Below are 16,305 nucleotides of genomic sequence, written 5' to 3'. Positions count from 1 at the left end.
CGCCCGGCTATAGCAGTGGCGAGGCAGAGATCGTTCGCAAACGCTTCGATGCTCGCGTCGAGCTTTGAGGCCCGTCGATAGAGTTATATTACAGATCGGCGCAGCGGCTCTCGTGCTGATCTTCGGCATTTCCGCGATCATACGCGTACGTTTTTACGTAAGAAAATGAAGCTACGTATGTATGCGCTGCATGTATGTACGAGGCTCGGGCACGCGGCGATGATTCACTCGGGCGCGAGCTGCGATGCGCAAATGCCAACGAGCCCCGCAGCAGCAGCAGCAGTTGCGAGTTTTTTACACGACCAACTGCAGCTATCCAGGCAGCGGTAGAGGCTATTTTTTTCCTCCGTGCGGCACTGCACGAGCGCGACATTGCGTAAGGCAGCAGCAGCTACGTCGTCCGTCCGTGTATGTGCTCCGACTGCGTTTGTGTACGTATGTTTGCTCGCTCGTCGAGCCGTCGAGTGGTGCATTTCAGTCGCGCTCGTCCAGTCGAGTATGGCTTGAAATTTTATCGATTCCTCGAGAGCGGCAGCAGCTCTCGGCGCCGCGATACCTACACAGCGCGCATATCGGTACTTTTGTCTCCCCAAAGTCGATGAGGCCGATTTTTGTGCCGAAAATTACGGCCAACGGCCCGCCAAGAGATCGAGTCGTGCTTTCCCGCGATCGCTATACCTATAATACGTTTTGTCAGGCACGCCGAGCAGCCCGCGACCATCTCGTTGCGCCTCGTTACAATACGCGCTTGCGTGTATGCGTGCGAGTGTGTGCGTCGAGTCGAGTTGCGGCTGTGTATATTTTGCTGCTGCACCGCGAAACGTGTCAAGGTGGCTCGGACGATTTATCGGCTCGACTGAGCACGCCGCACGTCGTTGCGCTTCGCAGTAGCACATAGCATACATTTACAAGCACGAGTCGCTCTCTTTCTCCCTCCCTCTCCTTTCTTCGCTGCTTTTGCCTTCGCTACTCTCGCGTGTACACGGAAGGAAGTGAAATTTATCGATTAAACATCTCTCGCCGATCGAGCGACGTCGTTATGTTGCCGAGCGAGTCTGCCTCGACTATAACAGCTCCGCGTGTTATTGAATTCGATACAAGTTTATATTATGCGGATCGCTCGGATTCCTTCGCTCGAATGAATAACATTTTATGAATGAGAGGATCGCTAAGCAGGATCGAGTCGTGAAACGGCGAGAAACCCCGCGTGCGCCTATACAACGCCATATCGATTAGAGAAAAGAGGCAGCAGCTCGCCAAGGAGAAACAAAACGAGCTGCTGCGCGATCGGTTCTGCGTATCGTTCGATCGTTATTATATTATAGGCAGCGATACGAGCCGTATACGCGCGGCCAGTCCGAGGCGAGAGATCGATAAATCGCCGATTCGTCTATTAAAAGCTGCGCCATGAGGCCTGCAGAATCTTACGTACTCGGCTACGCTGTTATATAGCATATATAAGGTACGCGTTGGTGCGCGGGCAGAAAATAATACACGCAGCAGCAGCATCAGCAGCAGCAAGAGCAGAAGCAGCAGATACAGCGGGCGAACGGAAAATCGTCGCCGGCCAACAGGAGAAGGAGGTGGAAGTTGTTTTTAGCCGCTATTATAATAATACCCGCCTGTGGATTTTGGCTCGCGAGGGTGATGCCGCAGCAGCAGCAGCAGCCGCCGACGCGATAACTATCCGGAATGGTATTTTTAGCGCACGTCGAGTCGACTCGTCGACTTTCGGCCTCAGCTGCTTTCGCTCGAGCACGGCTCGCACAGGGTTGTTGCCTCTCGCTCGACGACGAGCGCGCTCGTCGATTCAGCTCGAGCTTTTCCACGCCTCGGATTTTCGCCTGAATTCGAAACATTTTTCTTCTCGCAACTTTTTTCCTCCTTTCTCCAAAGCTCCGTCAAATATATGCGCTCGCGCGAGCCTTAAGCGTATGAAAGCAATGATATAAAGCCAAGGCAAAGCTCTTAACGCCGTACTTTGTACTCTCGACGTTGCAGCTCGACGTTGCTGCAGTACCAAGCGACAGCAGCAGAAGCAGTGCAGTAGTGCACATAAAAACGAAAACGAGCTCTATAGCTTCGACGTATATAAAGCTTAAAGGCATCCATCCACTCGACCACTCTTTTTTTTTTCGTGAAATCGTGGATGCATGCGTACTTTTGTGCGCGTGAAAAAGTCCAAGTGCTTGGCCTGGCCTGTGGAGCAGTAAGTATGCTCGTGTGTGTTTGTACGCGCGTCTGCGAGCTGCTGCTATATATATACGAGCGCGTGTGTTCCTTGAGCGAGACGACGATATACGAAGAAGCAGAGAAAAGAGAGAAAGAGTAATGGAAAAAGGTGGATGGACGGCGGCGGCGACGGGCGAGAAACGAGAGAGGCAGAGGCCTATTTTGAATCACTAGCCTCGACTGCACTCGAGGGGATGGCGGCGGTGGCTGCGGCGGTTTTATATATACGCGCTCGCTCGCCAGTATAGTACTGCGTGCAGCGGCGTCATTATTTAGGGATGCTTGTTTTTCTGCCGCAATAAGGATTTTTCGTCTCTCTTTCTCTCTTCGTTCTCTCTGTTATTTTTCTCTTTCGCCTTGGCTCAATAATTAGTCTCTCTTCTTCCCTCGCATCGTTATAAAGCATAACTTGCAGAATATGCCAAGCTCTTGTCTTGTAGCGTCATAGATGCGCGTCGCGGGCGGGTGTATAAAATATTATAAAGCGAGCCCATTCGATGGCAAGTGTGTGTCATTCAGGCTGTGGAGCTGCATCGTGCACAGTCACCATTATGTGCCTTCATATGACCCGGTGTGGCCAAAAAAGAATATCATGCCATCACACTACATTCTCTATAAACCTGCTACCACAGTCATGAGGCGAGTCTCTTGTATACAGAGATTGGCGAGAAGCTATGTAGTGTACAGGTACTTGCGGCAATTGACGCGTACGCGCCAGCATATCAGTTCAGTAGCAGCTCAGTAGCAGCATCAGGCTTCCCTCTTTTCCTTAAAAACAAAAAAAGAAGAGGGAAAAAGAAGCAGAAGCGAGAGAGAAAGAGAAAAAAAGCACCTCACGGCCATCGTATGCAGGCAGGCACACATAGTGCAGGCTTTGATGAACGAGAAAAAGAATCTCCGCTTTCAGACTTTACTCAGCAGGCCTTGCTCGGTGGCTCGGCTCGCGTCCGATATTATGCGAGCTCATCTATACGTCGCACGCTCGCACCTAGAAAGCGTATATCTTGAAGATGCTGCGCTGCAGCTCTCAAGGGAGTAGTTATATAGCCGCTCGCTGGCAACTTGCACTGCTGCAGCTACCACACAGCCCTCCACAAAGCAATTCTACTCTCTTGCTTGCTCTCTCTCTCTTTCTTTCAAGATCCTTACCTCACCCTCCACTTTATCTTTTTCTCTCTCTAGCTCACTCTGTCTGTTGGCCACGGCACTATCTCTCTCAGCGAATGGACTTTCGTCGCTCTCTTTCCCCTCGCAGCTATGAGCGCGTACATTCCGTCTCTCTTGCTCTTTCATCCTTTTACATGTACCAAGCAGAGATTCTCTTTCCTACCCCGTGGCCTTCTTCTTCTTCTTCTTCTTCTTCCTCCTCCTCATCCTCCTCTTCTGTTGCTGCTGCTGATACTTCTGCTTCTTTTCGAGGCTGCCTCGCTGCTGCTGTTACTGCTTCTTCTTCTTCTTCTTCTTCTTCTTTTTTGTTTTTTGCAAGCAGCAGCGAGAATCTCTCCCTTTCACGGTCCGTAACAACCCGTTCCTTCGCTTTATGTGGTGCATCGCCGTTTGCCGCCGCCGCCACTGCTGCCTCTTGAATGCGAGGCAAAGAACCTTGGACGATAAAAATTTTAGGGTTTCATGCATGCGAGGGAGCAGCAGTGCACGCGCAACAGAGAGAAAGAGAGATCGCTGTAGGGTGATTCTTTTTTTACTTTTTTTTTTCTTCCTCGGGGAATGTGGTTGCGACTCGACTCGGCACGACTGCTGCTGCTGCTGCGGCGTATTATATAGCACATAGCATACACAATCTTGCCCCGCGCGCGCACTGTTATTAATGATGGATTCCGCAAGAGACAAATGCACTCTCTGTTGTCGACGATCTTGGCCAAAATTACTTTTTGCCCTCTTATACTCGCGAAATAATAAAAAGCCTTTTTTCTTCGAAATTACGATTTCGCCTACAAAGCCGCACACGAGAGCTGCCTCGCATTTGCCTATACACATACAGCATGCAGTAGCTGCAAGTTTTGATTTACGAGGGGGTTACATTTGCAGAATCGTAAACCTTCGAAACTTGTCGGCGTCTATAAAAATAACGTGTCACGCGTAATATATACCTTTACGACGTGGACGTTTACGATCGTTACTAGCCACGCCGATGAAGGAGGATTTTTAATAAATTTTTAATTGTGCCTCTAAATTTAATTCGATCGAGCTCGAAGGGCCATTCCTCCGTGGAGCCGTGGAGGATCAAAAATCTCGAGATCGATCCGCGATCATTTCCAGCACTAGTAACGCATGGTGGACTACCCTGTGAATCTATGGTACACAAATATTTCCATTCAAAAATTAGTCCCACTCACCCTATTTCCTAGTAGCTGCGAACTTTCAAGAAATAGCCTTGATCGCCTCGAAAGATCGAGACAAACGATACCGAGGTCGAGTTTGGCCGCGGCACGCACGCACCTGCGGGCGGAGAAAAACGTCTATGAGCACGTCTATTTTGAGGGTAGAAAACGAAAAGTTCGCCCCTGACAAAGAAAAAAAATAGCGTCCCCCTCGCGCGCGTGTAGCCCGTAAAAGAAAAAAAGCCGAGCGGGGCCCATATTAGGATCTCGAAGCGAGTCTATGTATTCCCTATGGGTAGGCAGAATTGCGAGCCAAGGAAAGAAGAAGAAGAAGAAGAAAAAAAAGGTCCAAGACGTTGATCGGCGAGGGAGCAGCAGCAGCAGCAGCAGACTTGAAAAGAAGCAAAAAGGGACGCGTCGAAAAAGGGGTTGCCGTGGTCCTGTACGCTCGCTTACTGGGGCAGGTGGAGGAGAACTCCAACTTGGTATATACGCATACACGAAGGCGCGCAGGTGATTATTGTTGGGGGCAGTTGGCCATGATGATGATTATGATGGTACGCGTTGTTGGGTGCGCGCCCGAGTCGCATTATATTATATACGCAGCGAGCTCGTGTACGCGCGTGTATCACACGAGCGTGAGAACCATTCAACAAGTTCCTTCTTCTTTTTCGCCTTCTACTTCTTCGTCTTCTTTTCTCTTCTTTTTTTCTTTCTCTTTTTTTTTTTTTTTGCTTCTCCTTCGCAGGGTGAGTTCGAGTCCGTACGTAAGGGGAGCTAAGAAGATAAAGCGAAGCCAAGACGGCCGCTCCACGGCGCTGGCAAGACGCTATGAGAACCAAGAGTACTATAGCGCGAGTGGATGAATCGTTATTTATTTTTGTGATTGGTTTATGGTGCGTTGGAAATCAAGTAGTCGTCGTCCTCGTAGAAGATTATGGAAATGCCCTCGTGTAAGGGTGGATTTCTGACGATGGGAAAATTTTTTCCCACCGATGCCAAGAAATGTGTCTTGAGAGCAAAAGTCCCAGGGGGAAGAAATCGGTTACACCAGCGAAAAGCAGCTGGACCGCGACTTTGCAACAGCCACGCGATTTTTGCAACGATCGTTTAGGTTTGGTTTTGAAAATGTCGCGCCGCGTTCCGAGAGTCGAAATGTATGCTTCTTCGAGCGAGCGAGCGAGACTATGTGGCAGAGAAAAAAAACGACCGAGCGTCTCAACCCTGACTAGCTGACCTCACCTTTCCGACACGCGCAGTTCCACCTCGAATTGGGAAAAAAAAGTCGACTCGTGCAAAAGTAGTCTCAAGTCTCATAATCGTCGAATGCCTGACTTAGCTCGCGCGCATGTGTGTGTATGTATGTGTGAAACACAACTCGTCCTCTCTTTCACTCAGCAGCAGCAGCAGCAGCAGCAGCTCGAAGGAATATTTTTCAAGCCTCCCTGGTCTCTTTCTTTCTTTCTCTCTGCTTCTGAGTGGAAAAAAGGCTAATAAAAAAGCGGGGCTGCTACGGCGGTGACTTGCTCCTGCTGCCTCGCACACGTGCAGAAAAGAAATAAGAGAGAGAGAGAGAGAGAGAGAGAGAGAGGGAAAGAGGAACGAGCAGACCGGGGGAGTACTCTGCTTACTCTCGACTCTCGGCTCTGACTTTAGCTCTCCCTTGGTGAGCTGCTGCCGGCTTATATATAGCACCGAGCGGGAGAGAGAAAGAAAAAGGCGCGCAGAGAAATGCTCGAGAGGAAGGAGCTGCGGGCAAGTAAAAAGGGATTGCCGCTCGCTCGCTCGGGCGCTTATTTTATTGCGGATAGCGACTATTACTCGATTTCGCGTATTCGACTACCCTTTTAAGCGGCTTCCAAAGCGTTGAGGCTCCAATTGGCATGTGTATGTATACGAATATCAGGCAGAGCAGGCAGATCGAAAGGCATTAAGAGGCAAGGATGAAAAATGACGTAGGATATAAAAAAATAGTAAATAAAAAATAAAAGCTACGGACGCTCGTGCGAGACATGGCTAATGTGACAAATCTTTCAGGTTTGTCGCGCGTCTCTCCTTTTTATATTTCGGACACCCACACGATTCCCCGAACGTAAGTATGTATGCGCGATAGCCGCTCGGGCATCAATGCTATCTCACTCGGTCGTCGCATTGACTCGTCGTCGTCGTCGTCTTCGTCGTTTCTCCGTCTATAGAGAGAAGCTATTATAAGAGCTGCGACTCTTGGAGCCGAGAGCAAGCACAAGGAACGAGTTTGAGGCGAGCCATGGGCCTTGAATGGCTAATACCCTATATATAGCTCGGCGCGCACCGGGTTATCCCTCACCGGCTTCAAAGGGATGGTAAAAGTCAGCTCTCTCGTGCGCGACTCGTTCTTTGCCCGCACAACGTACACACTCACACACACACGCATACGCACACACACGCTTCCACCGTGCTCGCTCGCTCACTCCCGCCAACCGGTTTTTCGGACATTCCTGAACCTCTCTATATACATAATATTTCGCCAAGTCGTATTACCAGAGATTTTTGAATACTTATACACACAAATGCAAAAATTCCCCGTACGTAGGTTTTTCTGGATATACGTACGTGCTGAGGGATCTCGATTTTTTTCCACATGCGCACGGCGAGAAGCGAAGCGATCCGAGGAAAAGATTTTAACGTACGTACGTGTACCGAACGAGACGTGCGCCGAGCGCGAAAAATCAAAGCAGCGCTTGAAGTGAAGGGTTAAAACTCTCTCGAGTTATTTTCACCTCCAGGCCATGTCTGCCTCGCTTTGCAGCCACTCTCTTGGCTCGAGCGCGAGAAAGGAGCGGCCACTCGTGGTTGCCAGTACGAAGAAAACGAGCTCTACCTATATAATAACGCACAGCACATATATATAAGTTGTACGTATACACGACGTGCTTGGCAGACTCTTGCGTACTCACCGTACTACACACCATGCTCGGCCTCTCTGGGTAAAATGACTCACCGATATATGACTTGAAACATCTCGCGAGAGGGTATTGGACTTGATTGAAATTAAAGACAATCTCAGAACGATAAACGCGCGCTGTATATTCACTTTGCTTCGGGACATTATCATTTTTTTCGAGTGCATTAAAAATTCACACACCATATATAAAAAAGTTTCTTATAAAATTCGTATCGTTTATGCGTACATGCTTTTGCCGCGTGAAATTTACATTTGCGTTTTTGAAGCGCGCGCGTGTATGCGTATATTCGGAGAGCTGCCAAGTCTCGAGGGGGAAAGAACGAGCGGATGTGGCGCAATGATTTTTTTTATTACGCCACTTGGAACTGATAATGCATTGTAGGCTGCGATGATTGGATAACACGCGTGTTTGGATCGGGACCCAATTTTATGACTTTTTATTACGAACCTCTTTTAAGTTATTTTCTGCTCGAGGGTGCGAGCGCATACATTAACATGAGTCATTTTTGTACTGGAAGTGCAAATGATTTTTACGACGAAAAATCGGTAATGTTTATCCGGACGAACGAGTGAGTTTGAGTATACACTTTTTATACAGGGTGGTTTACGAGACTCGACAAATATTGAGTTTGTGTGCAGGTACGCGTTCAGAAGCCAAGAGGGTCAAAAGAGAGATAGAGAGAGAAAGAGAAGGGAGGGAGAGAGAGCAAAAAATATTTCGTAAGTGTACAAATCGGTATGAGAGAAAACAGGTTTGTCCAAGAAGTATGTGTCTCTAGCGGGTCTCGATGCCGTTTCTCCTACGAATAAAAAAAACCTGTAAGGTCATTGCCGATGACTTTTTGTATTTGTCTAACTTCCTTTATTTTTCTCGCTTAATTATCGATTCGATGAAATGACTAAATGATCAAGGAGGAAGAAATGTATAGGAAAAAATAACAATACAGTGCGGAACTTGCGATCGATTACCCGGAAAACGAATCGTAATAAAAGAAACAACGTAAGAAGCCAATGATGTCTGACGAAGAGAAAGATAGAGAGAGGAGAAAGAAAAAATAAAAAAGGGCAAGAGCAATGCCACCTGTTGCATGGGCCGTGGTTCGAAAATAAAGCTCGGGACTATTTTTCAGGGCGAAAATAATCAGAGCCTGAAAATACCTGAGCGAAAAGCGATTCGTTTCAGTAGTATAAGCAGTATCAAGCCCAACATCTAAATCTCCGCTCACGCAGCGCATGCACGCTCACACACACGCACACACGTGCATACACCCACGCAGCGCATACTCGGATACATACACAGAGATGCACGTATAGAAGAACGAGGAAATGTATATTTGATTGAAAATACTGCACGCAGCGATCCGACTATGCGCGCGTTATAATCTTTCTCTCTTGCTGTTGCTGCTGCTGCTGCTGCTGCAGTAGAGTTCAAAGCTTGCAGCGGCTCTCAAGGGGGAGCTGCATTTTATATAGTTGTAAGTTGGCAAAAGCGAGAGAGCAAGTCGAAAATTACGAAATATTCAGTTGAGCGCGGCGCGCATGCAGTCTCTATTTAACTGCACATGCACGAGCTGCGAGTGCAGCAGTGCACGCGAGCGAGAAAGAGAGCGAGCTACGTACAGACGACGTCGTCGAGTGCGGGCCGCGGCGCAGTAGCCGACTCGTGTTTTCCCTCTCTCTCTCTCTCTCTGCTAGCTATCCTCTTTGCAACGGCGGCACCAGCAGCCAAGTTTGCCGATCAGCGAACGTGTGGCGCGAGCGAAAAGCAGTCGGCGAGTCAGCCGTGTCGCGGCACTATCCATCTAAACAACAACGACTCCACGTACACGCGTACGTAAACAAGACAAAACATTTTTATGTAAATAATAGAGAGAAGCAAGAGACACGCGGGGACACGCCCGCAAGGTAATAAGAGTCGGTCGCTTGGGTGAAGCTGCTCGGATCGGTTTGTGCCCTCGAGTGCAGTGTGATGAAACTATTTTTTCCCCGTTAAATCGCAACGAGCTGTAAGTCGCGTCAGAGGCAAAAGCCACTGTAAGTCGTTTTACGTAGTGTGGCCGTGTGAATTATTGTATTCACGAAAGTAGGGGAGTCCCCGAATCGAGAAAAGGGCCCTTTATGTTTGTGCGAGTGTTGCACTTTTTATGGGAAAACAGTGCGTCCATCGTTCGAAACTCACGAAGCTCATGTGCTTTTCGAAGAGATTCGTCCTGCCAACCGCACGAAACGAAAAAGCACAGCCGAGTTAAGGACAAAAAAAGTGGCTTCGCTCGCCAGCAGTTCAGTCAGCGGCGCATAGGCTATACACAATAAAAGAGGGAGTGCCTGATAAGAGCGCCCTCGTATACGCGTAGCCAACTCCTCTTTCGTGCTTTATGTATGTGTACAGACGAGCAAGCGAGGCACAACTCACGAGCGAGCGCGTGTCTGCCGCTGCAGTCTGTACATATATACGTGTGAGAGTGAGTGAGTGAGGCTGTGTGCGAGTGCAAAAAGGAGCCGAGGAAGGGGAAGAGTCAGAGCTATAGTCCAAGTCGACGATACATGCCTAGTAGCCGTGCTATAGCACACTCAAGAGAGCTGACATGGCTGGCGCGAGGCGTGAGGCGTCCTAGCTTTGCACATGTACACGCTCGAAAGCACACAAGCAAAGGAATAAGTGGCGCGAGCGCCGAGAGCCCCAGCGCAGCGCACGAGGCTCAGCACCGCTCGTGTGGAGGAGGCCAAATACACGAGAAAAAAAAAGCCAAGAAGCACCGAGGTAGGGGGCCGTGATACGAAACCGAGGGAGTGCAAAGACGACGACGACGACGACCATCGCGTTCACTCAGCAGGATAGAAGAGGGACGTTCGTGTAGCCATGCCAAGCTAAGGTTATTACTGATATTCCGCCTCGAACTGTGTAAGTATCTGTGTATGTGTGTCTGTACGCATACGTGTGAGTGCATGTGCAAGTATTCATAATCTGCACGCTGCAGAAGCGCCGCAACGAGTTTGTAGGTTAGACGACGAGAGAGAGAGAGAGAGAGAGAGACTACGTTGCGACGAGCGCGAGTGGAGGGGCTAGGGTTGATGATGATACACCGTTGCTGCGTTCGCGTAATCGCATACGCCGCGCGCGAAACAGATATACCTATATAGGCACGACGCCGAGGAGAGGAAGGAGAGGAGGGAGGATCGGAAAGTTTTCGCAGAAATCCAGTGGGGGCGATATCAGGAGGAGGCCACAATCATCGTAGTCATTATGATGATGAAGATGACGAGGTTTTTTTATACCTCATCCCGCCGCGATCATTGAATTATTCTCTCTGTTTTTTTTTATTCATTTTGTTTTGTTTTCCGCCTCTTTTGTTTCCCGTTCACGCTTCGCTTGGGGATGTTGAAGTCAATTTAGCGCGAGCAACGTTCCACTGGATATAATACTCGTTCGTCTCGATAACTGTGAAAATAGTTTCACACCTGTGCAGAGCTTTTTGAATCCGAACACGTTTTTCCAATCGGTTCGGCTGCGAAATTAGAAAAACGACGCAGCGCAAAATCACGATAAATCGAGTACTATATTTAAATGAGCCACTCGTGTCGTCTATATACAAGTTTGCATATAGCTATAAATATGTATCGTTCTCTCTCTCTCTCTCTCTCTTTCTTTTTGACTCTATTAAATAACATCAGCTGTTGGCTCGATGACGTCACGTTGTTTACGATTCATAATATATACTTTGTATACACGCTCCGTAGCTTCGTTCGCGAAGATTTTGAAATATATTCTTAGGTCGATCATTATCAATTCTTTTAATTTTCAAGAAACCGATCGTTAGAAGCACGCGCATTTCACATTTCTGGAGCGTCTAATATTCCATCTTTTTTTTTATTCCAATGTAACAGAGAAAGAGCGGAATAAAGCGAAATTCAGATTTTGCGGTGTGCGCGTCTCGCTTATTAAAATTAGCATAAAGACGCGCGGGGATGCGATTTCGACATTTCGCCTCAAAGTGTCACCTTCTTCGTTATTTCTTTTTCTTCGTCCAAAGCCTCCCCGCACGATACACGTCTTTGTACATTTTGTAAGGATATACATAGCGAAGACGAAGTCGTGGAGAAGTTAATTTATGACTATTTCATAAAAATTCGTTTCCCCTAAAAAACAGACTGAGCTGGCCTTTTTCGTGTTTAACTCGGAGAGCAGCCCGCTTATATGTTTGCGAGTCCAAGGTTCTCTCCTTGGAGGCGGGAAGAAAAAAGCGAAACAAAACGATTTTTTTTCCACGTTACGAAGCATTAGCGCGGGTTCGAGGCGAAACCCACTCGCTCGTATACGTAACGCGCTGCTCCGAAAAAAAACAATATTATCGGTTTTTTGAGGTTTCGATCGAACGCCCGAATCGTCATGAGCGAATACGATGTGAAAACATTAGCTCACGAAGGAAAAAAAGAAGAATTAATGCAGCGAAACGTAAAATTTGAAAAAATGTATTGTTTAAACATGTGCGCTGGATCGTCGATATCGAGTTCGCGACACATTTCGAGTATCCGCGATAAGACGTTGACACACGAGCGGCATCCTTTAATTCGTGACGAATACACGTCCTATACAGTACAATGGCGAGAGCTAAAAAAATATCAGGCCAAGATCAATACGGTGCGTGTGTCATCGCTCGATCGCGGGGGTCAGTCGGAAAAGCGGAGAAGGTTTGCAATATGAACGCGCGCGACCCCATTGACCGATCGAGAGAGAGGAAAAGAAAAAGAGCGCGGAGGCAGGTCGACGGAATCTCGCGTATCCGCGGCTTTATTGGAATGGATAATATGAATAAACGCGCGCGCTTGTAATGGCAAACGTGTTTAGCGGCACTGCGCAGTGCATGCAGCAGCAGCAGCAAAATTCACGCTCTCTTTCCGCGAGCGGCATTTTGTCTGTTGGAAAAATCGAGTTCGCCGGTGGTGCGGACTGCAGCAGCTAGCTCGGCTGCAGCTAGCTTAGCTGTGCACACAGCGCTGAATGCTCGGCGTTCGCCAGCTTATACTCGCGCGCGCGAGGGTATCGTTGCGTGTTGCGCAACTTCCGGTCTATAGTATTCCATAGGCACGCTAGGCGAGAGAAAATTGCTCGGCCTCGATTTTCGTATTATATGCGCATTATTATTGTGTCCGTGCATGTATGTACGCGCGCGTACGTGTGCATGTGTGTGTGTGTGTGTGTGTGTGTGTGCGGCGCGACTAGATTTTCACACATAATGCTCCCAAGATACACACAGGCAGTGGCTGCTGCAGGACTTTTGATTTATCAGAGCGTGCAGCCAGCCTCGCGATTCACAATGACATCGGAATACCCATAGATGATTATCAGCTTTGAACGCGTCGAAATCGATGATCCCTTTGATTAACGAAACGCGAGAATATTTTTTCTCGCAAAAGGCATCGTTTGTGAAATGTACTCGTTCGGGCACGACGTGCCCCGCGCTCAGTACGATACGAACCGACGACGAGCTGCGAGAGTTGAAAAGAGGAAGAGAGAGGACTGCTGGGCGAACGCGCGGGAAGGCCCAGCACGTGCTCGACACGTGGATGTTTCCTCTTCAACAAGTTTTTATATATCTCGTTCGCCATCGACAATGTAATATCATTTAAAGCACATCCATGTTTGAAATTGGGACATGGTTTTTTTTATTTCAAAAGCAAACACTGCCATCAATTCGGATTGTTCTGCCAAGCGTTGCGGCCAATTTGATAGTCGCTGAAGCAACATCGCGTAGCCTTTTTTATATCTTTCGGGTCATTGGCCAGCGAGGCACAAAAAGTCTAGGCAAACTTAGAATCGATATTTTACCTCCTCGAGCCGTGTTCGCGTATAGGTACTACGTACAGCATTATATTGTAGGTGGAAAAGAGCGCGAGCGAGACTGCAGCAAAGTCGCAGTGGCGCGCGGCGCAGGAAGCCTCATCCGAGGCCAGCAAAGTACACAATGGAAAACGTGTCGGATAATACGAAATAAAATAAAAATTCATCCGATACGAGTCCGGGTATTATCTCTACTTCCATATATGTACAAAGGCTTGAACGGCGCTCGGGATCGAAAGCTCGAAAGCTCGCGATTGCAAAATATTTACTTTTTTTCCCCGAAGAAATGAACGCTCCAGCGATTATATACATATATTATTTATGATATATGCTTGAGTAATTTCCGTGTCGATGCTCGTGCAGCGACGACGACTACCAGCAGTCGGTCCGCTGAATGAACAATTACATGTGTGCTGGCCGCAGAGAGCTAGCTAGCTCCGTATGCGCCGCGAACCCGTGTGTGGGTGACTTTTATTGAATACGATTGCAGCAGTGGCAGAAAGGGAAATCAACCAAGTGAAACTTTTTGTTTATACATGCTGACTGACTCTCGCTTTGTCATCCGATGCATACGTGTACGAGCGCAGGAGAGCTGGCGATGCAATTGCGAGGACTTTTGTTCTGCTTCTTTTTATTTGGGAAGATTGAGCGCGCGCGGGAGCTGTTATGAAAGGATCGCAGAATTGTAGGTCGCCACGAGTTTCGCGCATCATTCGTGCGTACACCACTCGCCGAAATCCTGGCGATCGGCCGAAATGACAAAAAAAGAAGAAGAAAAAGAAAAATGCGTAGGCTGCAGTCGTGCGAGAGCACTACGGACACCGCAGCACGTATAGACGTATGCATTGTTCGAGTCACGAGGAATGTAAATTTTCATGGCCAGGCAGAATTGTACGATTGCTATCTATACATAAATAATTTGTCGATTCTTCTGCACGATTTGGTGGTCGTGCAGCGACGATTCACTTTAACAGCGAAGCGCGTCGGCGAGTTTGTAAAGTGACATTTTAATTGTTGAATATCGGATCCTCCGCCGTTTAGCGGCATCGGCCAAACTTCGTCAACGGTAGCAGCGTTTCGATCGGACGTTTCCACGATCCAAGGCCGAAAAGTCGCGCTGTCAGACGCGCGACGATGGCGATTCCAGCCCGAAAAGCATTATCCACTCGATCATGTTGTTGGAGCTCGCGCGTCGACGTAAAAAACAGCTTATAACACAAACGAGCTACTCGAGCTGCTCTCGGTCTCTCTCCCTCTCTCCCTCTCTCTCATGCTGGCTTGCTTGCTCGCTCGCGCGCGCGAGCTGGAAGAGAAAAAAATGCTTAGGAGGAAAAAAAAGGCCGTGCGAGGCAAGTATTATAAGCCAACGTGCCGTACGAGCAGCGGCGGCGAGGGTTGCGTAAATCCTCGAGTCCCTCCTCTCTTGCCTCATTTCGCTGCGCTGCCACCACCTCATCTGCGCCGCGATATTATGTATAGCCGCTGCTGCTGCTACGTCCTTCGTTGCTTAGAGCTCGACTTTTCTACGTGTGTTATATTATATGTGTGTGTGTGTGTGTGTGTGTGTGTGTATGAGCTATATGCGCGTCGCGCGCGCGAGAAGCAAACTCAGCATTGACGTGCGTACAGCGCGATAATTTTTGGTCACGGGATGTACACATAAAAAGGCAAAAACTCTACATTTATACGTATACGATAAAACACTTTTCCTCTTTTTTAGAATTATGTTTAAAAGACACACGAGTTGCGCTAGGATGTGGTTTAAGTACGCGTTTGATGCGTTATCTCGAACGTTGCTCTCTCTCTCTCTCTCTCTCTCTCTCTCTCTCTCTCTCTCGCACAGCAGCAGCAGCAGCAGCAGCAGCAGCGTCGCAGGCATCACACACATACACGCATAATCTTATCTGTTTCTTCATATTTGCCGAGTGGCTTTTGCGCGCGCACACACATGTACATACATTTATTACCCACACACACGAGGTACATTACACATTATTATCATCTTCGTCTATACGCTTAATATTCCTTGTATATTAACATGGCCAGGCTCGGCTATCTCGTCAAACATCGTCTTAAGAAATCTTCGTGAGCTACCCTCGGCTCCGTGAAATCTTATTCATCGAAATATTGAAGTGTACAAAATTGTCTTATTCATCATAATTCCATCGTAAGACTTTTATATTCCTACACAAATTCGCAGGTGTTTCTCTTCTACGAGTCTTTTTTTTCTGTCTGTCTCTCTCTCTCTTAGCGAGACATAACGTTACGCGCGTAAATTACTCAAAGTTGGCCATCCAGCGTAGCGAGAGAATGAAAAAGAAAAAAACCGAGCAGCGAGCAAGAGAGAAAAAACAACAAATGTTCGCTCGGCAACGAAGCGTCATGATTGTATATATCTCTCCGTCTCTTTCCTTTGCCTCCCACCATGCGAGCGTCGTGCACACTCGCTCTGTACGCGAGGAGGACAAGTGCGCCGTAATGTGCACGAAGCTATTTTCTTGGCGCGCTCCATACCGCCGCCGCCTATATTGACATCGGCGATGATTGCACCTGTTAAAAGGAAAAAAGGAAAAGTGCTTAATAACTTCTTTTTTTCATCCATGTGTATCACTATATAAGGATTGACTTCAGTAAAATGCGTGATTGATGACAAATTTTGCCGAGCGCGATAGCGGAACAAAAGTCGAGACGCTCCTGTTAATGAATCGTCGATAGTAGTCGTCGACGTCTTTGCGTGCCATCAAAAATACACACAACGATCTTATACATGTGAGCGAGTAATTATATGTTTTGACACGTTCTTGAACGCACATTATATATTACAACAGGCGCGACGTACGGTAATTAATAGCGCCATGATATACAGCCGGCAGCAGCAGCAGCAGCAGCTCGAGGCTCGTCGATACATTTGTTGCGTCGCGCTCGTGGCGTTGACGTTTGCGAATTGCGAT

General features: G+C 48.1%; 1 protein-coding gene across 1 annotated transcript in view; it reads left to right on the top strand.

Moving 5' to 3' along the window:
* The first annotated feature begins 9,311 nt into the window (after positions 1–9,311).
* LOC106648441 (protein tramtrack, alpha isoform) overlaps positions 9,312–16,305 on the top strand; it is a 58,543-nt gene continuing 51,549 nt past the window's right edge. Inside the window, exon 1 of the mRNA XM_014365363.2 lies at positions 9,312–10,417. The gene's annotated coding sequence lies outside the window, so the exon portion shown is untranslated. The remainder of the gene's footprint in view (positions 10,418–16,305) is intronic.

The sequence above is a fragment of the Trichogramma pretiosum genome, unplaced genomic scaffold (genome assembly GCF_000599845.2).
Source record: "Trichogramma pretiosum strain Unisexual culture from Peru unplaced genomic scaffold, Tpre_2.0 scaffold45, whole genome shotgun sequence".
NCBI lineage: Eukaryota > Metazoa > Arthropoda > Insecta > Hymenoptera > Trichogrammatidae > Trichogramma > Trichogramma pretiosum.
This window is presented reverse-complemented; position numbering and strand designations above follow the sequence as displayed.